The following is an 18817-nucleotide window of genomic DNA, read 5'->3' as shown; positions in this document are numbered from 1 at the left end:
CAAAAATAGTTCCTTAGAAGTTCTAATACATTTTTTAATATAATATATTATTGTTATTTAACATATATTTAACTGATGGAAGCCTTTTGAATATATAATTAATTCCAATTGACTAGCATTACAAAGAATAAACGAACATGACTTAACAAAAATTAGATTACCTTTATATACTATAAATATTGAAACTTAGATTTAGAATATTTGAAAAATAAGCATAATTTAACATAATAATGGTTAATTAAATACTAGGATGACTGGGTATGTAAGTCTTTATATTTTATAAAAATTGAAGTTAGAATCATAATTCAGAAGTAATCAGTTGTCACTTTTTTATTCTTTACCTTTTGTGTATTTGTACAATAGCGTTATATTTTTATTATCTACTTAATGGGAAAGAGAGACATCCACATAATTGAACACAAAAATTAGTAATTAATAATATAATGATTAACTTTTTAGCAGTGTAGATAGGTAAATTCATTATTGAATTATATTATATATTTGAATTAAGTACACAAATATGACTATCAAAATTTAATTTTTCAATGACAAATACTTAAACTGGAAATGAAGTAGGTAATCACACTGTATTTAAGATGCCAAATACGTATAAGGATCCTCTTACTTAAAAACTTACTAATACCTAGCTACTAGAATTTAAAAATATACCTCACAATATTGCTACTTGAGGGGGTGGAGCATAAAATAACTATCATTGAATTACTTATTGTTAAATAATTAGATCAATGGACTTTTGATAGAACTAAACGTTTAATAAGTCTTAGGGTTTCATATGCAGACAAATTTCTAAAAATCCAAATGACAGGAAAAAAATTAGCTCTGGGAGAGCATATCAAATGAAATGCTTGAGAACAGAAATAGATTTTCATCCAGATAGTGTGACGAGAAATAAAGACGTCTTCTTACTCAGTATAGAGCAGGGGCGGCCAAACGATTTCAAAATCGATGGTGTTAGAATTTATTTTTAGGCTACGCACACGAAAATTAATCATGGTGGTTAGGTTTTTCATGGAAGTCGATCCTCAAAGATGAAGTATATATTTTGTAAATAGAGGCCATAAAAGGTTAGCCACCCCTGGTATAGAGTATAGACGAATACATGATGCCATAAAAACGTCTAGAAATAATTCCATACAGTAGAACCTACAGTAAAATAACAAACAATGTCGCAGTCAAAGAGCAAATACCATATTTTACTAATATTAATATATTATATACATTTCATGATTTGCTTGTCAATTTATCATCATGTTATTGAAAAAGTGCATTTTATAAGGTTTGGAGATTATTATTATTAATCTATAAACCTTGCACACTTGAGTTGAATTTATTTTACATTGAAATTCAACAATACATTCTGGTACTATGTACTATAAAAAGGGGATATATATAGATCCATGGCTATTTAGACATGAATAGATCCACCTTGGTACTATCTTTTATGGCTTATCATATAAATTATTTATTATCATATGTATGAAGTTTATATTTCATATCGTTTTGCAGTTTTACACATGACACATGGTTTTACATACGTAATAATCAATCTCACTACCGTTAGATGTTTCAAATCAAAATTCTTTTTTATTTTTACTACGTTTATATGATCATTTTGAAAAAATTAACAAATTCATATTATTAACTGCTTACAAAACATTCAAATAGTATGTTAAAAAAATTATTAACTTTCCTATATTTCATTTAACCTGATAATTTATAATACTACAAAATAAGCTTTTATATGATAATGTTGACAAATATTACAAAATCCTATATTTTTTTATTGAACAGCAGCAATGTTAAGTTTTTGTACATGAGTTTTCTTTAGTTACACTTATTTTACATTAAATTCAAAAAAACATTCTGGAAGATTTATTCTATCTTTAAAAGCCTATCATACTTATTATTATCTGTTGTATGTTAACATTTCATATCTTTATGCAGTTTAACATTCATATTTGTAATTTAATTTTCAACTGTAAATTGTTTTCAAGTGTTTTGTAATAAGAATGAAATTTGTCTGTTAATTTTTGTTTTGATTGCTTCCATTTCTGAATTATTCAGTGTTGTCCATGTACTAGTAGTCATATAAAGATAATCATTCTCCTTATGCTGAGTTTAACATATTTACCTGACTACATTTTTTCAGATGACAATACAGCAAATCACTCAAGACATGGTGAGACATGATTTCAAATTTCTACCATATGGGAAATTATCATCATCCTTCTTTAAAAATGGATTACAAAATACTGATAATAATAATGGTTATATGCAATGTACGTGTAATGGTTATTGAATGTTACTGAAAGTCAAATAATAATACTGTAACAAAAAGTTAGTGTCAAAAAACCCTGACCATAATATTAAGAAAATGATTCTAATTTTCCATCATTAACTTTCAAATATTTCATTTAAGCTGATAGTTCATAATAAATGTCAAACATGATTTTATATGTAAATTTTGATGAATATTAAAAACTCATTTTTTTAACTGACTATATTACGGTGAATTCTCTAGTTAGTGTGTTAAAATATTGTACCAATATTAACTATCATGTATTTTGTATGAGTTGACACTTCATAAACACAATAAAACATGATTTTGTAAACTAATATTAAAGAACATTAAAAATTCATACTGTTAACTGCTTATAAAACAGTGTATAATCAAAGTTATTCTCCAACCATTATATATATTTAACTGACTACTTTTTTTTAGACGACAGTACAGCAGATCACACTAGGCATGCTGATACGAGAATTCACATTCATACCATTTTGGGAAAGTATCAACATCCTATGTGGAGAATGAACTAGAAAATACTGATAATAATATTGGTTTTATGCAATGTGCGTGTTATGGTTATTGAATATTATTGATAGTGCATTAATAGAAGTGAATCAATTGTGACATGTTAAACATCTGAATAAAGGATTAGTAAACACCTTTAGCTTGTAATTTTCATTCTTAAAATTTGCCTAAACTATTAAAAGCTTTTTAGTTTATTTTATTTGAATGATAATAACGACAATAATTACAAATTAATATTTTTAACTGTTTATAAAACACTCAATTATTAAGTAAATGTTTAAAAACCTTAACCAATAGATTAATAAATTATTCTTATTTACCATGCCTATTTTTCATATGTTTCATAAAACTTGATACATTGCATACACTATAAACCGTGTTTGAAAATGATAATTTTGAGGAATACTACAAATTCATATTTTTAACTGCTTATAAAACACACAATTATTAAATGTAAACACTGACAGACGGCGTTACCATCTTTGTACTGTCAACGTGTATAATGGTTGGAGAATAACTTTGATTATACACTGTTTTATAAGCAGTAAACAGTATGAATTTTTAATGTTCTTTAATATTATTTTATAAAATCATGTTTTACATTTAATATGTAGTATCAGCTTAAATGAAATATTTGAAAGTTAATGATGGAAAATCAGTATCATTTTCTTAATATTATGCTCAGGGTTTCTTGACACTAACTTTTTGTTACAGTATTATTAATTGACTATCAGTAACATTCAATAACCATTACACATACATTGCATAAAACCATTATTATTATCCATACATTGTAGTCCATTTTCAAAGTAGCATGATGGTACTTTCCCAATTGGTAAAAATGTGAAATCATGTCTCAGCACGCCTTGGGTGATCTGCTACACTGCTATCTAAAAAAATGTAGTCAGTTAAATATATATAATATGGTTGAAGGATACATTGTAACTACTACCCACAATAATCAGACGAAAATCTTTATATGACAACTAGTACGTTGACCACAGTGAATCATTCATAAATGAAATTAATCAAACAAAAACTAACAGACAAACCACGTTATAATTACAAAATAATAGAATACACTACACAGTTGAAATTTAAATACAAACACGAATATGAAACTTCGAAAATATACAAAATATAAACATTATACAGATGATAAGAAATAATAATTTTGATAAGCCATGAATGATAGAACAAATCTACCAGATTGTTATGTGGTATTCGAATGTAAAAAAAATGTTCTTAAACAATACACACGTACAATAACTGAAAATTGCTCCTTTACAATATGAAAATAATATGAATTGGACGACTATTCGTCAAAATTCACTTATAAAATCGTGTTTCATAGTTTTTATGAAGTAAATAAATCAGGATAAATTAAACAAATGAAAGTTAAAAATAATAAATAAGAATCTTTTTCTTAATCTAGTGATCAAGGGGCTAGACACTTACTTGTGTCAAATTCAGGTGTGAAATATGAATAATGACTTGTTTTTTTAATATCAAAAGTCATTATTAAATGAACAACGAATACACCTAAAAGCTTAGTGGAAATACAGACCCATTAGAGTAATCAACGGTCAGGAGAATCGCTTAGAAACAACTAGATTTCCACTCAGGCAGATCAGCAGTCATCCACAGTACAAAGACGGTAACGCCGTCTGTCAGTGTTTACATTTGACAATTGAGTGTTTTATAAGCAGTTAAAAATATGAATTTGTAATATTCCTCAATATTATCATATTCAAACACGTTTTATGGTGTATGCAATATATCAAGTTCAATGAAACATATGAAACGTAGCAATGGTAAATAAGAATCCTTTTCTTAATCTATTGGCCAAGGTTTTTAAACATTAACTTAATATTTGAGTGTTTTATAAACAGTTAAAAATATGAATTTGTAATTGTTGTCGATATTGTCATTTAATTAAAGTAGACTAAAAAGATTTGAATAGCTTAGGCAAATTTTAAGAATGAAAATTACAAGCTAAAGGTGTTTACTAATCCTTTATTCAGATGTTTAACATGTCACAATTGATTCACTTCTATTAATGCACTATCAATAATATTCAATAACCATAACACGCACATTGCATAAAACCAATATTATTATCAGTATCTTCTAGTTCATGCTCCACATAGGATGTTGATACTTTCCCAAAATGGTATGAATGTGAAATCCAGTATCAGCATGCCATGTGTGATCTGCCGTACTGTCATCTAAAAAAAAATTAGTCAGTTAAATATATATAATGGTTGGAGAATAACTTTGATTATACACTGTTTTATAAGCAGTAAACAGTATGAATTTTTAATGTTCTTTAATATTAGTTTTAATATTAGAATTCACTGTAATATATTTTCAAAATAAGATGTTGATACTTTCCCAAAGTGGTATGAATGCAAATTCCTGTCTCAGCAAGCCTTCGGTGAACTGCTGCACTGCAATCTGAAAAAAATGTAGTCAGTTAAATATGTAAAATTAGTGGAGAATTAATTGAGAATTGAGTGTTTCATAAGCAGTTAAAAAAATTAAATTATAACACGAGTCAAAATTATCATATAAAAGCATATTTATAGTGTTTATGAAGTATCAGCATCAATGAAATACATGGACTTAATAATGCTTAATAAGAATCATTTACCTAATTCATTGGTCTTGGTTTCATGATATTTACTTTTTGTTTCACTAATATTAAGTTGCTATCAATTACATACAGTTATTATTACACGTACCTTGCAAAAGACCATTATTGTTTTTATAAGTATCTTCTAGTTTATTTTCAAAATAAGATGTTGATATTTTCCAAAGTGGTATAAATGCAAATTCCTGTCTCAGCAAGCCTTGGGTGAACTGCTGCACTGCAATCTGAAAAAATGTAGTCAGTTATATTTGTAAGATTGGTGGAGAATTAATTGAGAAATGAGTGTTTCATAAGCAGTTTAAAATATGAATTTGTAATATACTCCAAAAATATCATACAAAAACAAGTTTTATAGAGTTTATGAAGTATCAGCATCAACAAAAATACATGGAAGTTAATAATGCTAAATAAGAATCATTTACTTAATTCATTGGTCTTGGTTTCATGATACTAATTTTTTGTTTCACTAGTATTAATTTGCTATCAATTAAATTCAATAACCATTATACACACATTGCATAAATCCAATATTATTATCAATATCTTCTAGTTTATTTTCAAAATAAGATGTTGATACTTTCCCAAAGTGGTATGAATGCAAATTTCTGTCTCAGCAAGCCTTGGGTGAACTGCTGCACTGCAATCTGAAAAATATGTAGTCAGTTAAATTTGTAAGATTGGTGGAGAATTAATTGAGAAATGAGTGTTTCATAAGCAGTTTAAAATATGAATTTAAAACACGAGTAAAAATTATCATTTAAAATCATGTTTATAGTGTCTATGAAGTACCAGCATCAATGAAATACATGGAAGTTAATAAAGTTAAATAAAAATCATTTACTTAATTCAATGGTGTTGGTTTCATGTCAATTAATTGAGAATTGAGTGTTTCATAAGCAATTAAAAAAATGAAATTGTAAAATACGCAAAATTTACCATATAAAAACATGTTTTATAGTGTTTATGAAGTATTGGCTTATATGTAATGTATGAAAGTAATTAATGCTAAATAAGAAACATATTCTCTTTCTAGTGGTCAAGGTTTCAAGATACTAACATGAGAATTGAGTATTTTATAAGCAATTTAAAAAAATGAATTTGTAAAATACGCCAAATTTACCATATAAAAACATGTTTTATAGTGTTTATGAAGTATTGGCTTATATGTAATGTATGAAAGTAATTAATGCTAAATAAGAAACATATTCTCTTTCTAGTGGTCAAGGTTTCAAGATACTAACATGAGAATTGAGTATTTCATAAGCCATAAAAAATTTGAATTTGTAATTTACGTTAAAATTATCATATAAAAAAATGTTTTATAGTGTTTATGAAGTATCAGCATCAACAAAAATACATGGAAGTTAATAATGCTAAATAAGAATCATGTACTTAATTCATTGGTCTTGGTTTCATGATACTAATTTTTTGTTTCACTAGTATTAATTTGCTATCAATTAAATTCAATAACCATTACACACACATTGCATATATCCAATATTATTATCAATATCTTCTAGTTTATTTTCAAAATAAGATGTTGATACTTTCCCATAGTGGTATGAATGCAAATTCCTGTCTCAGCAAGCCTTGGGTGTACTGCTGCACTGCAATCTGAAAAAAATGTAGTCAGTTAAATATGTAAAATTAGTGGAGAATTAATTGAGAATTGAGTGTTTCATAAGCAGTTTAAAATATGAATTTATAACACGAGTCAAAATTGTCATTTAAAAGCATGTTGATAGTGTTTATGAAGTATCAGCATCAATGAAATACATGGAATTAATAATGCTTAATAAGAATCATTTACATAATTCATTGGTCTTGGTTTCATGATACTTACTTTTTGTTTCACTAATATTAAGTTGCTATCAATTACATACAGTTATTATTACACGTACCTTGCAAAAGACCATTATTGTTGTTATAAGTATCTTCTAGTTTATTTTCAAAATAAGATGTTGATATTTTCCAAAGTGGTATAAATGCAAATTCCTGTCTCAGTAAGCCTTGAGTGAACTGCTGCACTGCAATCTGAAAAAAATTTAGTCAGTTAAATATGTAAAATTAGTGGAGAATTAATTGAGAATTGAGTGTTTCATAAGCAGTTAAAAATATGAATTTATAACACGAGTCAAAATTATCATTTAAAAGCATGTTTATAGTGTCTATGAAGTACCAGCATCAATGAAATACATGGAAGTTAATAAAGTTAAATAAAAATCATTTACTTAATTCAATGGTGTTGGTTTCATGTCAATTAATTGAGAATTGAGTGTTTCATAAGCAATTTAAAAAAATGAATTTGTAAAATATGCCAAATTTACCATATAAAAACATGTTTTATAGTGTTTATGAAGTATTGGCTTATATGTAATGTATGAAAGTAATTAATGCTAAATAAGAAACATATTCTCTTTCTAGTGGTCAAGGTTTCAAGGTACTAACATGAGAATTGAGTATTTTATAAGCAATTTAAAAAAATGAATTTGTAAAATATGCCAAATTTACCATATAAAAACATGTTTTATAGTGTTTATGAAGTATTGGCTTATATGTAATGTATGAAAGTAATTAATGCTAAATAAGAAACATATTCTCTTTCTAGTGGTCAAGGTTTCAAGATACTAACATGAGAATTGAGTATTTCATAAGCCATAAAAAATTTGAATTTGTAATTTACGTTAAAAATATCATATAAAAACATGTTTTATAGTGTTTATGAAGTATTGGCTTATATGTAATGTATGAAAGTAATTAATGCTAAATAAGAAACATATTCTCTTTCTAGTGGTCAAGGTTTCAAGATACTAACATGAGAATTGAGTATTTCATAAGCCATAAAAAATTTGAATTTGTAATTTACGTTAAAATTATCATATAAAAACATGTTTTTTAGTGTTTATGAAGTATTGGCTTATATGTAATGTATGAAAGTAATTAATGCTAAATAAGAAACATATTCTCTTTCTAGTGGTCAAGGTTTCAAGATACTAACATGAGAATTGAGTATTTTATAAGCAATTTAAAAAAATGAATTTGTAAAATACGCCAAATTTACCATATAAACATATGTTTTATAGTGTTTATGAAGTATTGGCTTATATGTAATGTATGAAAGTAATTAATGCTAAATAAGAAACATATTCTCTTTCTAGTGGTCAAGGTTTCAAGATACTAACATGAGAATTGAGTATTTCATAAGCCATAAAAAATTTGAATTTGTAAAATATGCCAAATTTACCATATAAAAACATGTTTTATAGTGTTTATGAAGTATTGGCTTATATGTAATGTATGAAAGTAATTAATGCTAAATAAGAAACATATTCTCTTTCTAGTGGTCAAGGTTTCAAGATACTAACATGAGAATTGAGTATTTTATAAGCAATTTAAAAAAATGAATTTGTAAAATACGCCAAATTTACCATATAAAAACATGTTTTATAGTGTTTATGAAGTATTGGCTTATATGTAATGTATGAAAGTAATTAATGCTAAATAAGAAACATATTCTCTTTCTAGTGGTCAAGGTTTCAAGATACTAACATGAGAATTGAGTATTTTATAAGCAATTTAAAAAAATGAATTTATAAAATACGCCAAATTTACCATATAAAAACATGTTTTATAGTGTTTATGAAGTATTGGCTTATATGTAATGTATGAAAGTAATTAATGCTAAATAAGAAACATATTCTCTTTCTAGTGGTCAAGGTTTCAAGATACTAACATGAGAATTGAGTATTTTATAAGCAATTTAAAAAAATGAATTTGTAAAATACGCCAAATTTACCATATAAAAACATGTTTTATAGTGTTTATGAAGTATTGGCTTATATGTAATGTATGAAAGTAATTAATGCTAAATAAGAAACATATTCTCTTTCTAGTGGTCAAGGTTTCAAGATACTAACATGAGAATTGAGTATTTTATAAGCAATTTAAAAAAATGAATTTATAAAATACGCCAAATTTACCATATAAAAACATGTTTTATAGTGTTTATGAAGTATTGGCTTATATGTAATGTATGAAAGTAATTAATGCTAAATAAGAAACATATTCTCTTTCTAGTGGTCAAGGTTTCAAGATACTAACATGAGAATTGAGTATTTCATAAGCCATAAAAAATTTGAATTTGTAATTTACGTTAAAATTATCATATAAAAACATGTTTTTTAGTGTTTATGAAGTATTGGCTTATATGTAATGTATGAAAGTAATTAATGCTAAATAAGAAACATATTCTCTTTCTAGTGGTCAAGGTTTCAAGATACTAACATGAGAATTGAGTATTTTATAAGCAATTTAAAAAAATGAATTTGTAAAATACGCCAAATTTACCATATAAACATATGTTTTATAGTGTTTATGAAGTATTGGCTTATATGTAATGTATGAAAGTAATTAATGCTAAATAAGAAACATATTCTCTTTCTAGTGGTCAAGGTTTCAAGATACTAACATGAGAATTGAGTATTTTATAAGCAATTTAAAAAAATGAATTTGTAAAATACGCCAAATTTACCATATAAAAACATGTTTTATAGTGTTTATGAAGTATTGGCTTATATGTAATGTATGAAAGTAATTAATGCTAAATAAGAAACATATTCTCTTTCTAGTGGTCAAGGTTTCAAGATACTAACATGAGAATTGAGTATTTCATAAGCCATAAAAAATTTGAATTTGTAATTTACGTTAAAATTATCATATAAAAACATGTTTTATAGTGTTTATGAAGTATTGGCTTATATGTAATGTATGAAAGTAATTAATGCTAAATAAGAAACATATTCTCTTTCTAGTGGTCAAGGTTTCAAGATACTAACATGAGAATTGAGTATTTTATAAGCAATTTAAAAAAATGAATTTGTAAAATACGCCAAATTTACCATATAAAAACATGTTTTATAGTGTTTATGAAGTATTGGCTTATATGTAATGTATGAAAGTAATTAATGCTAAATAAGAAACATATTCTCTTTCTAGTGGTCAAGGTTTCAAGATACTAACATGAGAATTGAGTATTTTATAAGCAATTTAAAAAAATGAATTTGTAAAATACGCCAAATTTACCATATAAAAACATGTTTTATAGTGTTTATGAAGTATTGGCTTATATGTAATGTATGAAAGTAATTAATGCTAAATAAGAAACATATTCTCTTTCTAGTGGTCAAGGTTTCAAGATACTAACATGAGAATTGAGTATTTTATAAGCAATTTAAAAAAATGAATTTGTAAAATACGCCAAATTTACCATATAAAAACATGTTTTATAGTGTTTATGAAGTATTAGCATCAACAAAAATACATGGAAGTTAATAATGCTAAATAAGAATCATGTACTTAATTCATTGGTCTTGGTTTCATGATACTAATTTTTTGTTTCACTAGTATTAATTTGCTATCAATTAAATTCAATAACCATTACACACACATTGCATATATCCAATATTATTATCAATATCTTCTAGTTTATTTTCAAAATAAGATGTTGATACTTTCCCAAAGTGGTATGAATGCAAATTCCTGTCTCAGCAAGCCTTGGGTGTACTGCTGCACTGCAATCTGAAAAAAATGTAGTCAGTTTAATATGTAAAATTAGTGGAGAATTAATTGAGAATTGAGTGTTTCATAAGCAGTTTAAAATATGAATTTATAACACGAGTCAAAATTGTCATTTAAAAGCATGTTGATAGTGTTTATGAAGTATCAGCATCAATGAAATACATGGAATTAATAATGCTTAATAAGAATAATTTACATAATTCATTGGTCTTGGTTTCATGATACTTACTTTTTGTTTCACTAATATTAAGTTGCTATCAATTACATACAGTTATTATTACACGTACCTTGCAAAAGACCATTATTGTTGTTATAAGTATCTTCTAGTTTATTTTCAAAATAAGATGTTGATATTTCCAAAGTGGTATAAATGCAAATTCCTGTCTCAGTAAGCCTTGAGTGAACTGCTGCACTGCAATCTGAAAAAAATGTAGTCAGTTAAATATGTAAAATTAGTGGAGAATTAATTGAGAATTGAGTGTTTCATAAGCAGTTAAAAATATGAATTTATAACACGAGTCAAAATTATCATATAAAAGCATGTTTATAGTGTTTATGAAGTATCAGCATCAATGAAATACATGAAAGTTAATAATGCTAAAAAAGAATCATTTACTTAATCCAATTGTCACTACTACACACCATAAGGAGAACGAAAATAATTCTATAACAACTAGTGCGTGGAAAACACTGGATAATTTAGAAATTAAAACAATCAAAACAAAAACTAACAGACAACCTTCATCTTTAATACAAAATAATTGAAAACTATTTACAGTTGAAACTTAAACACTAGTACGAATGTAAATCTGTAAAAAGATACGAAATTTAAGCATAAACAGATGATAACAAATAATAATTATGATAAGCCATAAAAGATTGTACAAATTAACAGAATGTTTTGTACTTTTAAAAAAGAATACACTTGTACAATAACTGAAAAATACCCCATTTCCATATGAATTTGATGATAATTTTTCAATGATAAATTTAAATCATTTTCTTAATGCATTGGTCGAGGATCAGGACACTGACTTGTGTTAATTTCGGCCGTAAAATATGAACAATTCGTTGATAGTATAAATATTCTTTCGTAAATGTACAAGACATACAGTCAAAAGCCTAATAAATATGCCGCCCCACTCCGGAGAGCAGTGCAACGGTGAACGGCACATAACTAACTAGATTCTTCCTGTGGTAGGTCAGCCGTCGACCATGGTATGGGGAACCTCCCGCCCTCTGTTGGTGTTAATATTGACTTAATGATTAATTCTTCTATAAACAGTTGAAAATGTGAATTTGTAATTTTTGTAAAAATTATCATTTATATATAGTCTAAATAAAAGATTTTTATAGCATAGGTAAATAAGAAGAATAAAAATTACAAGCTAAAAGTGTTTACTAATCTTTTATTCATATATATAACAAAAAACAATTGTTTCACAACTATTAATTTATTATCAATTATATTCAATAACCATTACACACACATTGCATAAATCCAATATTATTATCAGTATCTTCTAGTTTATTTCCAAAATAAGATGTTGATACTTTCCCAGAGTGGTATGAATGCAAATTTCTGTCTCAGCAAGCCTTGGGTGAACTGCTGCACTGCAATCTGAAAAAAATGTAGTCAGTTAAATTTGTAAGATTGGTGGAGAATTAATTGAGAAATGAGTGTTTCATAAGCAGTTTAAAATATGAATTTAAAACACGAGTAAAAATTATCATTTAAAAGCATGTTTATAGTGTCTATGAAGTACCAGCATCAATGAAATACATGGAAGTTAATAAAGTTAAATAAAAATCATTTACTTAATTCAATGGTGTTGGTTTCATGTCAATTAATTGAGAATTGAGTGTTTCATAAGCAATTAAAAAAATGAATTTGAAAAATATGCCAAATTTACCATATAAAAACATGTTTTATAGTGTTTATGAAGTATTGGCTTATATGTAATGTATGAAAGTAATTAATGCTAAATAAGAAACATATTCTCTTTCTAGTGGTCAAGGTTTCAAGATACTAACATGAGAATTGAGTATTTTATAAGCAATTTAAAAAAATGAATTTGTAAAATACGCCAAATTTACCATATAAAAACATGTTTTATAGTGTTTATGAAGTATTAGCATCAACAAAAATACATGGAAGTTAATAATGCTAAATAAGAATCATGTACTTAATTCATTGGTCTTGGTTTCATGATACTAATTTTTTGTTTCACTAGTATTAATTTGCTATCAATTAAATTCAATAACCATTACACACACATTGCATATATCCAATATTATTATCAATATCTTCTAGTTTATTTTCAAAATAAGATGTTGATACTTTCCCAAAGTGGTATGAATGCAAATTCCTGTCTCAGCAAGCCTTGGGTGTACTGCTGCACTGCAATCTGAAAAAAATGTAGTCAGTTTAATATGTAAAATTAGTGGAGAATTAATTGAGAATTGAGTGTTTCATAAGCAGTTTAAAATATGAATTTATAACACGAGTCAAAATTGTCATTTAAAAGCATGTTGATAGTGTTTATGAAGTATCAGCATCAATGAAATACATGGAATTAATAATGCTTAATAAGAATAATTTACATAATTCATTGGTCTTGGTTTCATGATACTTACTTTTTGTTTCACTAATATTAAGTTGCTATCAATTACATACAGTTATTATTACACGTACCTTGCAAAAGACCATTATTGTTGTTATAAGTATCTTCTAGTTTATTTTCAAAATAAGATGTTGATATTTTCCAAAGTGGTATAAATGCAAATTCCTGTCTCAGTAAGCCTTGAGTGAACTGCTGCACTGCAATCTGAAAAAAATGTAGTCAGTTAAATATGTAAAATTAGTGGAGAATTAATTGAGAATTGAGTGTTTCATAAGCAGTTAAAAATATGAATTTATAACACGAGTCAAAATTATCATATAAAAGCATGTTTATAGTGTTTATGAAGTATCAGCATCAATGAAATACATGAAAGTTAATAATGCTAAAAAAGAATCATTTACTTAATCCAATTGTCACTACTACACACCATAAGGAGAACGAAAATAATTCTATAACAACTAGTGCGTGGAAAACACTGGATAATTTAGAAATTAAAACAATCAAAACAAAAACTAACAGACAACCTTCATCTTTAATACAAAATAATTGAAAACTATTTACAGTTGAAACTTAAACACTAGTACGAATGTAAATCTGTAAAAAGATACGAAATTTAAGCATAAACAGATGATAACAAATAATAATTATGATAAGCCATAAAAGATTGTACAAATTAACAGAATGTTTTGTACTTTTAAAAAAGAATACACTTGTACAATAACTGAAAAATACCCCATTTCCATATGAATTTGATGATAATTTTTCAATGATAAATTTAAATCATTTTCTTAATGCATTGGTCGAGGATCAGGACACTGACTTGTGTTAATTTCGGCCGTAAAATATGAACAATTCGTTGATAGTATAAATATTCTTTCGTAAATGTACAAGACATACAGTCAAAAGCCTAATAAATATGCCGCCCCACTCCGGAGAGCAGTGCAACGGTGAACGGCACATAACTAACTAGATTCTTCCTGTGGTAGGTCAGCCGTCGACCATGGTATGGGGAACCTCCCGCCCTCTGTTGGTGTTAATATTGACTTAATGATTAATTCTTCTATAAACAGTTGAAAATGTGAATTTGTAATTTTTGTAAAAATTATCATTTATATATAGTCTAAATAAAAGATTTTTATAGCATAGGTAAATAAGAAGAATAAAAATTACAAGCTAAAAGTGTTTACTAATCTTTTATTCATATATATAACAAAAAACAATTGTTTCACAACTATTAATTTATTATCAATTATATTCAATAACCATTACACACACATTGCATAAATCCAATATTATTATCAGTATCTTCTAGTTTATTTCCAAAATAAGATGTTGATACTTTCCCAGAGTGGTATGAATGCAAATTTCTGTCTCAGCAAGCCTTGGGTGAACTGCTGCACTGCAATCTGAAAAAAATGTAGTCAGTTAAATTTGTAAGATTGGTGGAGAATTAATTGAGAAATGAGTGTTTCATAAGCAGTTTAAAATATGAATTTAAAACACGAGTAAAAATTATCATTTAAAAGCATGTTTATAGTGTCTATGAAGTACCAGCATCAATGAAATACATGGAAGTTAATAAAGTTAAATAAAAATCATTTACTTAATTCAATGGTGTTGGTTTCATGTCAATTAATTGAGAATTGAGTGTTTCATAAGCAATTAAAAAAATGAATTTGAAAAATATGCCAAATTTACCATATAAAAACATGTTTATAGTGTTTATGAAGTATTGGCTTATATGTAATGTATGAAAGTAATTAATGCTAAATAAGAAACATATTCTCTTTCTAGTGGTCAAGGTTTCAAGATACTAACATGAGAATTGAGTATTTCATAAGCCATAAAAAATTTGAATTTGTAATTTACGTTAAAATTATCATATAAAAACATGTTTTATAGTGTTTATGAAGTATTGGCTTATATGTAATGTATGAAAGTAATTAATGCTAAATAAGAAACATATTCTCTTTCTAGTGGTCAAGGTTTCAAGATACTAACATGAGAATTGAGTATTTTATAAGCAATTTAAAAAAATGAATTTGTAAAATACGCCAAATTTACCATATAAAAACATGTTTTATAGTGTTTATGAAGTATTAGCATCAACAAAAATACATGGAAGTTAATAATGCTAAATAAGAATCATGTACTTAATTCATTGGTCTTGGTTTCATGATACTAATTTTTTGTTTCACTAGTATTAATTTGCTATCAATTAAATTCAATAACCATTACACACACATTGCATATATCCAATATTATTATCAATATCTTCTAGTTTATTTTCAAAATAAGATGTTGATACTTTCCCAAAGTGGTATGAATGCAAATTCCTGTCTCAGCAAGCCTTGGGTGTACTGCTGCACTGCAATCTGAAAAAAATGTAGTCAGTTTAATATGTAAAATTAGTGGAGAATTAATTGAGAATTGAGTGTTTCATAAGCAGTTTAAAATATGAATTTATAACACGAGTCAAAATTGTCATTTAAAAGCATGTTGATAGTGTTTATGAAGTATCAGCATCAATGAAATACATGGAATTAATAATGCTTAATAAGAATAATTTACATAATTCATTGGTCTTGGTTTCATGATACTTACTTTTTGTTTCACTAATATTAAGTTGCTATCAATTACATACAGTTATTATTACACGTACCTTGCAAAAGACCATTATTGTTGTTATAAGTATCTTCTAGTTTATTTTCAAAATAAGATGTTGATATTTTCCAAAGTGGTATAAATGCAAATTCCTGTCTCAGTAAGCCTTGAGTGAACTGCTGCACTGCAATCTGAAAAAATGTAGTCAGTTAAATATGTAAAATTAGTGGAGAATTAATTGAGAATTGAGTGTTTCATAAGCAGTTAAAAATATGAATTTATAACACGAGTCAAAATTATCATATAAAAGCATGTTTATAGTGTTTATGAAGTATCAGCATCAATGAAATACATGAAAGTTAATAATGCTAAAAAAGAATCATTTACTTAATCCAATTGTCACTACTACACACCATAAGGAGAACGAAAATAATTCTATAACAACTAGTGCGTGGAAAACACTGGATAATTTAGAAATTAAAACAATCAAAACAAAAACTAACAGACAACCTTCATCTTTAATACAAAATAATTGAAAACTATTTACAGTTGAAACTTAAACACTAGTACGAATGTAAATCTGTAAAAAGATACGAAATTTAAGCATAAACAGATGATAACAAATAATAATTATGATAAGCCATAAAAGATTGTACAAATTAACAGAATGTTTTGTACTTTTAAAAAAGAATACACTTGTACAATAACTGAAAAATACCCCATTTCCATATGAATTTGATGATAATTTTTCAATGATAAATTTAAATCATTTTCTTAATGCATTGGTCGAGGATCAGGACACTGACTTGTGTTAATTTCGGCCGTAAAATATGAACAATTCGTTGATAGTATAAATATTCTTTCGTAAATGTACAAGACATACAGTCAAAAGCCTAATAAATATGCCGCCCCACTCCGGAGAGCAGTGCAACGGTGAACGGCACATAACTAACTAGATTCTTCCTGTGGTAGGTCAGCCGTCGACCATGGTATGGGGAACCTCCCGCCCTCTGTTGGTGTTAATATTGACTTAATGATTAATTCTTCTATAAACAGTTGAAAATGTGAATTTGTAATTTTTGTAAAAATTATCATTTATATATAGTCTAAATAAAAGATTTTATAGCATAGGTAAATAAGAAGAATAAAAATTACAAGCTAAAAGTGTTTACTAATCTTTTATTCATATATATAACAAAAAACAATTGTTTCACAACTATTAATTTATTATCAATTATATTCAATAACCATTACACACACATTGCATAAATCCAATATTATTATCAGTATCTTCTAGTTTATTTCCAAAATAAGATGTTGATACTTTCCCAGAGTGGTATGAATGCAAATTTCTGTCTCAGCAAGCCTTGGGTGAACTGCTGCACTGCAATCTGAATAAAATGTAGTCAGTTAAATTTGTAAGATTGGTGGAGAATTAATTGAGAAATGAGTGTTTCATAAGCAGTTTAAAATATGAATTTAAAACACGAGTAAAAATTATCATTTAAAGCATGTTTATAGTGTCTATGAAGTACCAGCATCAATGAAATACATGGAAGTTAATAAAGTTAAATAAAAATCATTTACTTAATTCAATGGTGTTGGTTTCATGTCAATTAATTGAGAATTGAGTGTTTCATAAGCAATTAAAAAAATGAATTTGAAAAATATGCCAAATTTACCATATAAAAACATGTTTTATAGTGTTTATGAAGTATTGGCTTATATGTAATGTATGAAAGTAATTAATGCTAAATAAGAAACATATTCTCTTTCTAGTGGTCAAGGTTTCAAGATACTAACATGAGAAATTGAGTATTTCATAAGCCATAAAAAATTTGAATTTGTAATTTACGTTAAAATTATCATATAAAAACATGTTTTATAGTGTTATGAAGTATTGACTTATATGTAATGTATGAAGTAATTAATGCTAAATAAGAAACATATTCTCTTTCTAGTGGTCAAGGTTTCAAGATACTAACATGAGAATTGAGTATTTTATAAGCAATTTAAAAAATGAATTTGTAAAATACGCCAAATTTACCATATAAAAACATGTTTTATAGTGTTTATGAAGTATTAGCATCAACAAAATACATGGAAGTTAATAATGCTAAATAAGAATCATGTACTTAATTCATTGGTCTTGGTTTCATGATACTAATTTTTTGTTTCACTAGTATTAATTTGCTATCAATTAAATTCAATAACCATTACACACACATTGCATATATCCAATATTATTATCAATATCTTCTAGTTTATTTTCAAAATAAGATGTGATACTTTCCCAAAGTGGTATGAATGCAATTCCTGTCTCAGCAAGCCTTGGGTGTACTGCTGCACTGCAATCTGAAAAAAAATGTAGTCAGTTTAATATGTAAAATTAGTGGAGAATTAATTGAGAATTGAGTGTTTCATAAGCAGTTTAAAATATGAATTTATAACACGAGTCAAAATTGTCATTTAAAAGCATGTTGATAGTGTTATGAAGTATCAGCATCAATGAAATACATGGAA

Source organism: Rhopalosiphum maidis, chromosome 3 (assembly GCF_003676215.2).
Source record: "Rhopalosiphum maidis isolate BTI-1 chromosome 3, ASM367621v3, whole genome shotgun sequence".
Classification (NCBI taxonomy): domain Eukaryota; kingdom Metazoa; phylum Arthropoda; class Insecta; order Hemiptera; family Aphididae; genus Rhopalosiphum; species Rhopalosiphum maidis.
The sequence above is the reverse complement of the archived record's forward strand: the minus strand, read 5'-3'. Positions refer to the sequence as shown.